General features: G+C 39.3%; 1 protein-coding gene across 1 annotated transcript in view; it reads left to right on the top strand.

Annotated features, from left to right (window-relative positions):
* LOC134211326 (uncharacterized) overlaps positions 1-13910 on the top strand; it is a 108747-nt gene that overhangs the window by 72006 nt on the left and 22831 nt on the right. The window lies entirely within an intron of this gene.

The following is a 13910-nucleotide window of genomic DNA, read 5'->3' as shown; positions in this document are numbered from 1 at the left end:
TGTCGTATTTTTTGGCATCTCACTGATTTTGTCGTGGATAAGCTGACTCACACCGTTCTACATAGTACTATACCTATTTAGCGAAGCCCGCTGTTTACTTCACAATGCAACCGATACTGCATGAGTGATCCAGGAACAAGCAACACCAATGTGCCTTAAGAAAATGTTATGTTTTGTATTGAACATGAAAATTTATTTCATAATGCGTCCTTTTGAATTTTAAATCTAAAACTTGTGGCAAATATCCAGAAGGCAGAATTATGATTTTCGATAGCCAATTTGCCTGAGTGCACAACACATGTCGCTTACGCATCCGATTTCGACATACTGACTTCGTGTGTTTTTTGCTTAACCGGCAATGTTTACATCCAGCAACATGTTGCAGCACCATGTTTTCGGCTTCAGGCGAGTTGTTGTGGATGACAGCCGTTTCATGGGGGTGGTGAACGCATGGTTGTTTTTTTATCTTAGCGGATTGAACGAAAATATTACGGATGAGGTAAAAGAATCGCTAATCGTTAAAATTAAGTGATAATTAAGGGATTTTGCCCAGTTTTTCATTGCAGCTCGATAATAAATAACTAATTATAATTGAATTGTAATGGTAATATTAGATCAGAAATGTCCTACAAAAGATTATATAGGTGATTTTATGAGTTATGCCGTGGTTGCGTTTCGCACTGTTTGAAGAGGTAGAGGTGCAGCGTGGAGCGTCTTGCTTGCCAGTCGAAAATTGTGGCTGCGGTGGCTGATTCTATTACTGATAATAGAGATCCTAACCGTTTAGCACGTACACAGTCTCGGAATGCTCATGCAGGCTCGTTCGTGCTGTATCCCGCGAGCTAAGTTTTTTCGTTACTGTTGTAAAAATATGTACAACAGGGTGCGTGTTCGTGTATTAATGCAATGTGCCACCAGCAGATGCAAGACGGTGACAGACATATCGAACTTTGTTTGGAATATCATTAAGGACAACATCAAGTCTGTTTGTCTCGTTGTTTAATTTCTACATATATTTGTTTGCTTCGTGGTGAATAAATTTATTACTATTGCAGAATTTGCCATTTTTCAGAGTGATGCACTTGGAAGCTTTTTATAACAATTGGGATTTTTTTTTCACGTGTCAGTACACTTTTATAAAAATGAATCATGGAACGAGTTATGGCAATCGTAGTAGTCATTAACAAAATCAAGCACTCAACGAGTCTGATATGCGTAGAAGCTACCAAACAAGTCTTTTATTACTCGGAGTAACTTGACCGAACTTGATGATTTAGAGGAAGTAAAATCTGTAACAAGATTTCCGTAGGTGAACCTGTGGAACGATCATTACTGTGTCAATTACTCACACCACCAAGAAGAGAGAAAGAGAAAGCGTACAGCGAACCCACCGAGAACGTCGGTCAATCCCAAACCCCACTGATGTTCTGTTATTCTATTGTGTGTAGTAGCCTTCTGTTGCTCCGGGGCTCCGAATGGCTGCTGTTGGCCCAGCGTTCATGTTCCATGTCTGTCGGTCCATGTCATTGCTTTAAACTGTTTTACGTAGTTTACGTAAGGCGGTCGTGTCTTGTAGGGGAGAACGATCCAAAATGCACCCCTTAAGCTTTTTCGATGTTTTCGCCCATATAAACAAAAATACCCAATCATTTCAACGTATAGGTGCAAAATTTACAAACCCAGCTACATTTCACAATGATCTCCTTTCCAAAACAATAAGGTTTTCATGACTTTCTAACGCATTAAAAAATATTTTATAAATAGGCCTGGAGCAAATCGCCCAAATGGTGGTCTAAAATGACTCAATTGCATGTAAAATGATGGTGAACGCATGGTTGTTTGTTATTTCTTATTGGATTGAACTACAATCTTACGGATGTGGTGGAAGATTAGCAAATCGTTAAATTTTAGTGAATATGAATGTATTTTGCTAAATGTTTCCAATGGAGCTCAATGATGGATAACTAATTATGAATTGTAATGGTAATATTCGTTCATAAATGTACTACAACAGATTATATGACTGATTTTATGGGTGAGGCCATTTTGCCCCAGGGGTGCATTTTGGACCGTTCTCCCCTACATAACCCTTCTAATTGTTTCTTTTAAAAAATAAACAAAACGCTCCAGCCAGTGCTCCTTTCGGATAGTACAGGCTCAGTATCATAGGATAGAGAAATTATTTTCCGTAATTGTGTGCGCTCATTCAAGAAATTGCAATGCAGCTAGTTGATATTGAATGTAACTGCGACTTTGGATATGCCGAAGCGCAATTGCCTGCCGGGAATACCTGTCGATTCCCTACTTTAAAATTATTTCTCGATTGTGCACTAATATGAATCGATACTTGGTAAAAATGGTTTTCTTTTGATATGTTAATATCATTGAAATTGTGCCACTGTAGTACGCTGGTGGGGGAAGAATAAGGACGATTTTCGCTTAACTTTAAGTAGTAAATAAAAATTTCATCGAATGTTAAAATGAACTCTATTACTCATAAGATACTGCTCATACTGTTTAAATTTCCTAAAAATTTCGATGGATTTCGAAAAGGTTCAAACCATGATGGGCTTTTGCTCTAGTTCAATCCATGATTGAATACCACGCGTCTCCACGATCTATACAATCAAAAGAAGAGATCGGACACGTGGGAAACTTCAGCCAACCAGCTAGCCTTTGAATTGTCAAGAAACACCATATTTTTATATGCAAATATTATCAATAAATCATGTAGCATTAGTAGATTCACGTAGATTTAGTGATGCACATATTTGAGCTGAACACCTCTGTAAAGAGCAGATCGCATACGCCGTTCCATGTTGAATGAACTCGTGCCCGATTTGTTTGCAAACAACCCGAACATGCACGTGGTTTAACCGATCGAGCACATGTTTCGGCTTCGTGCGATGCTCGGTTTTCTATACGATACCGGTTTGCGGTTTGCACTTGAAAACTTCAGCTGATGCTGTAGGTTTACATTTTTGTCGTCGCTATTCTTGTCGCCCGATGTATCTGGGTTTCGCACTTGTTGGTGCTTCGACGGATCTGGGATTGAGCGGGTTGAGATTAATGAAGATCGTTTGTGAAATTTACGACGTGCCTTCTTGTCTTTCAATTCATTCACCCCGGAGTATCTTACCTCCATTGTTGATCGTTTGTGTTTGCATTAGATTAGGTAATTCTAATAGTAAGCAAGTATATGTAGAGATGTCGTAAATAAATATTAATCGATTCATCGATTCAATCGATTAATTTTGAATCGATGACTACCCAATGATTAATCGATTCAATAATCGAGAAGAATCGAAAGTAATCGATTAGTCACTAATCGATTAATCTGGTTTTCACGACATCATTAGGATGTCGAAAATTAATCAATTACTTCGAAAAATTGATTCCCCGTTGTAATAATCGATTAATTTTGAATAGATTCATACCCAACGATTAATCGCTTCAATAATAGACAAGAACCGAGAGTTATCGATTAATTAGGATTTTACGACATCTCAAGTATATGTCATTGCTAGCCAAAAATCATTAATAGTGTGAATATGAATTAACTAAGTTCCAAATTGTGAGCCGGTAGAATTGATTGGGTGAGTAGAATGACGTTTGATTCACTTGTCGTAAGACGAGTTTGTACAATCCCATTTAATTCCACCACCTAATTGTACTTTGACAGATACGTATTTCGACCTCAACAGTAAGGTCGTCTTCAGTGTCTCGTACTTGACTCGACTAAGTCGACTTAGTCGAGTCAAGTACGAGACACTGAAGACGGCCTTACTGTTGTGGTCAAAATACGTATCTGTCAAGGTACAACTAAAGTGGTGGAATTAAATGGGATTGTACAAACTCGTCTTACGACAAGTGAAGACATTCCACTAAAAAGCTCAAAATAATTTTCTTAACGACGTGCGATTGTTCAAATGTAGTGAGTATAGTCGAATGCTCCCATTTGAATAACATAGTCATCATAGTCACCTCACCTGAGAATAGCCAAAATCGACACGCCTCACGTCACACTAATCGTAGAAAAAACTCAGATCTGGAATCCAAATCCAAACACATTGGTCAAAATAATCACCTCAACTTTGTAGCGTTCTTCATACCATCATAACGCTTTTTTTCTATTTCCCATATGATGACGTCTAGTTCTGCTAATTGTGTAGTTTCATATGTGTGAACGCTATTTTTTTTGTTGGCTTGAATATGATAAATCTGTACCAAAAGTATGTACCAAAATGTTATTATTATTATCAGACTAAGGCCGGAGTGGCCTGTGCTGCACATAAAAGTCTTCTCCATTCAGCTCGGTCCATGGCTGCACTTCGCCAACCACGCAGTCTGCGGAGGGTCCGCAAATCGTCCTCCACCTGATCGATCCACCTTGCCCGCTGTGCACCTCGCCTTCTTGTTCTTGTCGGATCGTTGTCGAGAACCATTTTCACCGGATTACTGTCCGACATTCCGGCTACGTGCCCGGCCCACCGCAGTCTTCCTGTACCAAAACGTACAGTCTGATTTACTTCACATGGTCATTCTTGCCAATAAATCATGTTGCTGCAAAGAAAAATCAGATTCCATGTTATCGTGCCACATTGCATAGCTCGACATTAGACCTGTGCACCGGTCATATCATAGCCGCCCTCCATAGCCGTGCGGTAAGACGCACGGCTACAAAGCAAGACCATGCTGAGGGTGGCTGGGTTCGATTCCCGGTGCCGGTGTAGACAATTTTCGGCTTGGAAATTGTCCCGACTTCCCTGGGCATAAAAGTATCATCGTGTTAGCATCATGATATACAAATGCAAAAATGGTAACTTGGCTTAGAAACCTCGCAGTTAATAACTGTGGAAGTGCTTAAGTGAACACTAAGCTGCGAGGCGGCTCTGTCCCAGTGTGGGGATGTAATGCCAATAAGAAGAAGAAGAAGAAGAAGAACCGGTCATATCATACGCGCTAACTTCCACCTACTCAGTGACTGAGTAAAATTGTATTGCTCTCTCTTTCTAACCCACGGAAATTTTACTCAATTTCCGTCAAAAGCAGGACAACTCAAAACTATGAGTAATCCTGCTTTTGACGGGAATTGAGTAAAATTTCCGTGAGGAGAAAAGGGGCCATCCAGAAACCACGTGGTCATATTTTTGAAGATTTTCAACCCCCCCCCCCCCCCTGTGGTCTATCGTGGTCATTTGCCAGCCCCCCCCACCTCCCCCCCTTTGACCACGTGGTTTTTTTCAAGTACAAAAAAAACTCAATTAACTAAAACATATGGTTAATCCGATCAATTTTGAAGATAGACAATTTCAACTGATTCAAAATCAAACTAAACCCAGCATGGAAATTATAAATTTTCATGAATTCGAATATTTTGATGATGTTATCATGCTGTAATGTGTATCAGGTATTAGGATATCTATAACTCGCAATGTAATTTATAATGGTCTAGAAATTTTCCAAAATATCCCTATACTTTTTATTTTTTTTAAATTTTTTGTTGGTGATTTTTTTTTAAATAGGTGATTATGAAGTTCATCACTGAATATCCCTATAGATTCCTAAGAGTATTTGGGACCTTCCGTAGCTCTGGAAGTACTGGTAATTCTAAAGATATATTAACCTCAGAGAAGAATCTTTTTTTTATCAGAGTTTATCAGAGAATCACAAAGTTATTATGTAATCTTAGAGATGCAAATAAAACCTCATTTTGTTGTTTCTTTTGAGTAGCATTCCTGTACAAATTCCAGTATTGTTTTCAGAATCATCAAATTAGTTTACCTTCCAATATTAATAGGTTTTTCTAAGGGTATACAAGTTTTATTCAGAATCTCAAAACTCTCTCCATTATGCCAAGATTCTATGATTCTAATCAGTACCGTAACACAATGTCCTTTATATTCCTTTGCTTGAATTATACAGTTTTGGCTTAAAATGGAAGTTTTCATTTTAAATCTACAGTCTTTAATATCTTTGGGCACCTTTTGGTATTCTAGAATTTATTGTTATATTTTGGCATTTAACTCTTTCAGGACGATGCAAAAAGGATTTAAAGTACATATTTAGGGTTTTCCACTTGATCTTGCCAAAACTAGTATAAAAGAACTGAAAAGTCGTATTTTTTCGGGTTTCATAGGCCAAGCTGCTCTGAAGTACATATCCTTGAAAGTATAAATAATCATGACAAGAAACAAAATGTCCTAAGACATGATATTACGGAGTTTTGAAACGACCCGATCAACCAAGTCCTGAACGATGAATCCGTGCATCGCTAAGCATCCAAGCAGGTCTATTGAGCCGATGAAATTTCATTTATTACTCAGCCAAAAAAATTTAAAAATTTTCCATAACAATTAGGAAATTTCCAATAAAGAAATCATGGTATTAGCGATAAAAAAATATTAAATTTTCTACAAATAAAGCAAAATTTCCATAAACAATTAAGAATTTTTCACAAAACAAAAATAAATTAACACTTTTGAAACCAAAAATTGCAAACATAAAAGAAGAATTTTCCATAAAGAAATCAAAATGATCCACGGAAAAAATACAAACATTCCATAAATAAATCAATATAAGAAATAAATAATTACAAAATTTTCCACAAAATAAATATTTTTTTATTAAATTTTTTATTAAATTTATTAAATTTTATTAAATAATTAAAACCTTTCCACGAAGAAATCAATAAAGAGCATTGAAAACAAAAGGAAATTTTCCATTAAATAATATAAAAAAGCAATAAAATTGAGCAAAAAATTTTTTTTTATTTTTTTCGTGGAACATTTTGATTTCTTTATGGAAAATTTTTATTTCATAATTGCAATTTTGCTTTTACAAGTGCTAATTTATTATTGTTTTGTGGAAATTTTTCAACTATTTATGGAATTTAATATTTATTTAATACTCATACCCTGATTTCATATTGGCAATTTCCTATTTTATTATGGAAAATTTCTATTTTTTCTTTATTAAAGAGATTTTCAGTCCAGAGCTGGCTCATCTCTCAAAATTTCTAATTCTTCATTGAAATTTTATTTTGATATCGACTCGTGGAAGCCAATGGTGAAATACTAAAATTTCCAAGGAACTTCTATTCCACATCTCGAATATGCTTCAGTCAATGGTCCTTTCATAAGCGACTCATAGAGGAATGAATGTATTTAGACCAATTATTATTATGGAGTTCGGATCATTCGATTGATCCAATTAACCAACTTATGAATGATGTATGATATAACATCCCAGAAGGTCCATTGGGTTGATATGACTTTAATTATTATTTATATAAGCTACTACAGACACTTTAGGTTATACAAAACGTCCTGGAAGTCGTAATGTTTGAACTACTTAATCATTCAAGTCCGTGAACCCAGTGCTTATAAGGCCCTACAAAAAGTTTGCGAACAAACCTCATTGTCATTGTGCATCTTGATGTTGACTCAAGATAATTTTGGGTACCTTGTCTCTTGGATCTCATGTTAATGGAAACTAGGATCATATGCTTATTGCATCGGATTGGGTATATACCGATGATGACGACATTGCAAATGTCTTGATTGATCTATCTACTATCGTGGGCTGAACTGGAGAACATTTTGGAGTACCTTGAGCATCTCGTATTTCTGAATATTAATCACTAGCTTAACGTTCAGGATGACCCATCTTATCTCAGTGCTCAGAATGATTCAAACATTTCAACTTCATTTGCATGCTCTTAGAATCGAAATCTTCCCAAAGTTTCAGATATCTGAGTTTTCAGGGTCAGTCAAATTTGAGCTCCCATATTTTTTTCTGTAAAGCCAATATCTAGATGAACAATTTTGCTGAAGAAAATTGTGGCCTAGCTCTCTTTTGGGATTTTATAGACAATCTAAAACGCTGGGCATATATGACCCATCCATCCTGAAAGGGTTGAGATTTGTTTTCCAAAAATTCCAGCTTACTTTTTTTACAGAATCTCTATTTTTTTTAAATCCTGAGCAACTTTAATGCATCATCAAAGGATGGATACACTATACCTAGGGTGTCGATAATGTTTCCCACCAGAAAACACCCGGATTGACAATCCTACGCCTTTGCTCGCAAGGCTAACTGGAAACTGAACATTTTGAAGTGCACTCCTTAAAATGTTCAAAACTTCTTTGGAAATGAAGAAGAATTTCTGGAAGCTTCGGAACAACTTGTTGATGACATTCATTAGAATGTTAAAAAAAATGAAAAGATGAACATGTTTTTCCACCGAAAATTATATGTATTTCCCACGGGATTGTTTTCAATTTTCAGACAGAATTCACATGGAATTTTTATCGGAATTTTAAGGAAAATTTTTCGAAAACTTACACTGGAGATGTTTTGTTTTTTTCATTAACAATTTGTAGCCAAATTTCCAAGCAAAATTTTTCAGAGAGAATTGTTCATTCTGAATGCCAGCACTTTATCAGGATTGTATGAAGTAATGTCAAAGTTTTTACAGGAAATTTCTTAACTGGATTTTTCCTGAATATCCACAAGAAATTCTTTTGAAGTTTTTTCTTAAGATTTTTTCTTGGATTATTGTAAAAACATGATCATTTTTCAAAATTGTACCTGCAGTCCGTTGATGCAAAAGTGTCGGCGGCGTGATGCCAAAAACCATACGCGGCGAAATTTTTTTTAAATTTTAATGATTTTTATTTTTTACACCGCTATTGTTATTCACCAACAGTTTTTCGTGTAAAAAAAACCACGTGGTTCGAGAGCAACACCCCCCCTCCCCCCATGTGGCTTATCGTGGTCATTTTCCAAACCCCCCCTCCCCCCCTATATGACCACGTGGTTTCTGGACGGCCCCAAAGAGATGCCTATACAATTTTACTCAGTTACTGAGTAGGTGAAAGTTAGAGTGTAGGCGGCGGCGGTGGCGACCTGGACCGGCGTGAATTTTTGGATTTTTGCGGTTCCGATTCATACGGTACGAATCGCCCGTATATAATTCTACTTCAGTGGAAAACAGCACATTCAATAATCGATTGCCGGCGACACTAATCAATACCTGATTTCAAAATGTTGTTCAAATTAAAACTATTTTATTATTCTCTGATTTTGATTAATCAAAATTTTATCAATAAATCCTGCTTTTTTCGTAAACAAGACTTCGGTGAAATAGGACTAATTTGTTGATTTTTTTTTTTCAAAAGTTATTTCCAATTCAGGATTTTGATACACTCCAGTCGTTTTATTTCTCAATATATTATTTGAATTACATATACTATTGGGCAATATTTAAGGGGCTGCATATCTAGTTTGTTTAAATAATTTGTAGTGCTACTTCGTTCACCTACATAGAAACCCTATCCGCACGCAACGGTATATGAGCAAATCGGATCAATTTCCTGTAATTGCCGAGTGAATCTATAGAAAAAATCCCGAGAAAATCCCAAATAATTTGCCGAGGATGTTCGGAAGAATTTCCCTAAGGGATTTTGAAGAATTTCCGAAGATAACTTTCGAAGAATATCCCGAGGAAATTTTGAAGAATTTTTCGAAAGAGTGCCTAAGATTTTTTTTTTGTCGAAAGTTACCTACCTCTGTTTTCGCTTTCACTTGATGAACTATCAGTACTAATCGAGGTCATATGGAAACCACAGCAAAGCCACCGCCATTTTGTTTTGTGTCCGATTCGAAGCCGCTTAATTTTTGGCGTGTTTTTGCTTCCATCTTGGAATCCAAACCGAAACCGTTCTTTGCATTACGACCAGAAATATGCCAAATGAAAAAAATAATTTAACTGTCAACTTTGCTTTTGAAATCTGTCCACCGCATAATCAAGATGAAGAAGCCAATAGTAAGAGAGCATGCAGCGACCGCATGTCATTTTTTTTGGCAGGAACTGAACTCGCGCGAGCCTTAATTTTGTCAATGTAAAAGAACAACTCTTGTCGAAGCTCAATCTCCGCCTTTTTGATGTTTGCGAGCTAGCGTTGTATACCATTTTTTGGCTCTTTTCATCGACCGACACAGAAAACCACGTCGAACGAAAATAATCAAAAACTTCGAGACAGCAGCACGATTGGTCGTGCTATCGGTTGCTCGTTCATTCGTTGGCGTTATTTCCTCCCGGACCCGTCATGGAAGACTCGGTGGCCGACTCGGTCGCGGGAAAGGTGCCGAAGCGCACGGTACTTGGAGGTGCGGATAACCCCTCCAACCAACTATTGCAGAGCAACGTGTACTCGTCGTTGCTACTTGACGACACCGGGAATCCGCCGAAGAAGCGCAAGAAGCAGCTGTAGCAGCTGCAACAAACTCGACCAGTGCCGGTTCTGCAGTGTAGGTGTTGAGGTGATGCCCACCAACACGGACCAACACGGACAAGTCAGTCGTGAAATTCCTCGAGGTCCACAGATATGAGTTCTACACTCATGACTTCCCCGGCACGAATCCGCTCAAGGCTTTGCTGCGAGGGCCCCAAGACATGGAGGAAAATGAGCTCATCCAGGAGTTGGAAGGCAACGGACTCAAGCCAGTCGCGGTGCACAACATTGCTCGTCACGACAAGACGAGAAGGTATCGCGACCAGCTTTATCTGGTCCACCTGAAGCATGGTTCCACCACCTTCAAGGACCTGAAGCTGGTTGAGATAATCAACCATATACCGTCGTTTACTGGGAGCGATATCGCCCAATGCACCGCGACGTTACGCAGTGCACCAACTGCTTCAACTTCGGGCACGGAACCAGGAACTGCCGCATAAAGCCGCGCTGCAACAAGTGTGGCGAACCCCATCCGACTGGTAGTGCGACAAGATGGAGGTAGCCGATCCCATCATCACGGCGTACTGCCCAACTCAATCTAAAGCCGGCGATGGTTCATCGGCTGCCCCCTCCGAAGGGCACATCGTCAAGTTAATGCGGAGCCAAGGTCAGTTTGTCATTGCCGGCGGCCTGAATGCCAAGCACCAAGCCTGGGACAACAGTCGCGGCAACCAAAACGGCACCATCTGAAGCAACGACATGGAAGAAGGCTACTACACGATCCTAAGCCCGGATGCCCCCAATCGGCTGAGTCGATCCGGCGACAATTCGACAATCGACTTGTACATCACCAACATGAACGACCACGTCTCGCAGCCGGTCGTCTACCAGGAGCTCAGTTCGGATCACTATCCGGTGGTGGCGGAAATACGCTCCTTGGTCAATCGGCATCAGCAGTTCCGGCGAAACTACCACCGAGTCAACTGGGGCCGGTTCCACAGGTGCGTGGACAACAACGTCGAAAACGAGGCGCGGCCGGTAACGCCTGAAGCAATCGATCGGCAGTTGCGTTCCATCGAGGAGGCGATCTCGGTGGCCCGAGAGCAACATGTACCGACGACTCAGCAGGTAAGCAACACCCTAAACATCGATATACTCACCAAAGACTTGTTTCGATTGCGGAATGTCACTCGCAAGCAGTTTCAGCGTACCGGACTGCCTGAGCGAATCACAAAAATTATCAAGGCCAGAATGGTGGACCTAAAAAATATGGTTTCTCGAATAAGATAAGCACTCTCCCAGATTATACTAAGCCGTTCAAAATACTAAAATCCAAGCCTCGGTCCATTCCACCTTTGATCCCACTAGACAATTATTGCTCTGAGGATCGCTTGATGACTCCAGCAGAGAAGATCACTGAAATAGGTCGTCACTTCGTCAGTTCACACAATCATGGGCAGAACATCGTTAGTCCACACGAAGCAGCCTTCAACGAGCATGCTAACAACATCCATTTGATTCCCAACGACTTTTCGGAGGAGTTGCAGATCTCAGCTAGCGAATTGACAGCCTATATCAAATCATCGAAGGCTTCTTCAGACTTCGACAGCATCCTGAATCTCGAGCTCAAACACATGAGTGCGCCGTTCTTTGAGCACCTCTCGCTGATCTTTAATCAGTGTCTCAGGCTCAGCTACTTCCCATCGTCCTGGAAGTCAGCGAAAGTCATCCCCATCCGGAAGCCTGGGAAGGAGCCTTTCCCCCCAAAAGTTATCATCCCATCAACCGTCTGTCAGGATTAGCCAAACTTTTCCAAAAATCTGTTCATCAAATGGTTTTGTTTTGTTCGGGGTGAACCACTGCGTCCATTTCATTGAACTTTTGTAGTATACCCGTGTCATTTGCTTAGTGCATGTCTTTCTGCTCCATTTCTATTGAGAAGAAATGAAGTAGTCATTTTTTATTCATGTATTTCTCAAGCTTGATGTAAGGCCTTTTTAGATTAAGGTACCGCTATTTATACCCTTCAAAAAATAACTTATACCAACTCTCAAAGGCGCGCCCCTCAATCAGTTTCGGCTCAACAATAAGTGGAATAATACTGATTTTGACCATGCATCGGTACAGAAGTTTAAACATATTTTTGCTTCTTCTTATGAGTTCCGAATTCGTTTTTGTATAGAGATCTGATTTCATTGCGTTTGGCATTTCCGAATCTCACCTTTACACAGAGCTCTAATCAGTCAGAGGGTTCAGCAGATCCACCAAATTCGTATCCTAATTAATCAGCCGTCTGGAGCTTGGAGATTTATGTCGTCGGCTTCGCAAACCAGCCTAAGGTTGAGTTACGTTTTTACAATTTATCACCGATTACTTGAGTTCGCAAAAAATCTCAACATTTTGCTCGATGAACAGTTTGGTTTCCATCGCTGTCGGTCAACCGTACACCAAATGACTCGAGTTACCAACGTCCTCAGACGGAACAAGATTGTCTCAAAAACAACCGCCATGGCCTTACTTGAAGTTGAGAAGGCATTCGACAATGTATGGCATGAAGGCCTGGTGTACAAACTACAACTCTACAATCTTACCAGCTACCTGGTGAAAATCATCAACAATTACCTGTCGGCAAGGACATTCCGGGTCTCAATCAGCGGAGCGAGTTTCAATGCGCACAACATCGTCGCAGGCACCCCCAGGGCAGCATCCTCGGGCCCCTGCTTTTCAATCTGTTCACCTCCGACATGCCAGAACCTCCAGAAGGCGGCATTCAGTCTCTGTTCGCAGATGACACCTTCATCGTCTACAACGGTACAGTGATCAGAGCGCTTGTGGCAAAACTCCAACGAGGCCTAGATGTCCTGACAGAGTACCTCACCAGCTGGAAGATCTGTATCAACGCGGCGAAGACCCAATGAGGCTGACTACTTTGGCTTACCTTACGACTTACCTTGACAGCAAGCTTATTTTCATGTTGACAAGACGGTGACGAAGTATAACTTTTTGTTGAAACTACTGTGCCCTTTGATCAACCATCGGTCATCATTGTCCCTGAAAAATAAGCTTGCTGTGTACAAGCAAAAAATCCTCTCTGTGATCGAATATGGCATGCCGGTCTGGTCGCTAAAACCCACCACCTCAAACTTTAATGGGTCCAAAACAAATTGCTGAGGATGATCCTCAACACCTCTCCCAGGAGAAGAACATTCGAGGTCCACAGTCTGGCCGGGATAAAAACCTTACATGAACGCTTTGGTGAGTGTAAACAAAAGTTTAGGGTCCGTCACTTGCATTTGGACCAGGATGCTATTAGGGTGCTAGTTCCAATTTAAGTTATCAAATTCTTAATGTAAATATTTAGTGTACATAGTAGTTAGGTTTTAAAATTTTCAAACTAATCGATGTCCTCAGAAGGCAAAATTGAAAAACTAGATGAATTGAATATAAACATTTTATAAATAATTGAAACAAACTAATAACCTAAGATGAAGAGCCAAAGGCTAAACACTTAATCTGTCAAAAAATATTGTTAAAACTAAAAAAAGAAATGAAGTATAAATGTAATCGAAAATTTTTAACAAGAATTTTTTTTTACATATTTTTACAAATGACAAAAAAAACACTTTATTTAAAAATGCTTTTTGTTTACATTTTTTTCTTTTCTAAATTAGT

The sequence above is a fragment of the Armigeres subalbatus genome, chromosome 2 (assembly GCF_024139115.2).
Source record: "Armigeres subalbatus isolate Guangzhou_Male chromosome 2, GZ_Asu_2, whole genome shotgun sequence".
NCBI lineage: Eukaryota > Metazoa > Arthropoda > Insecta > Diptera > Culicidae > Armigeres > Armigeres subalbatus.
This window is presented reverse-complemented; position numbering and strand designations above follow the sequence as displayed.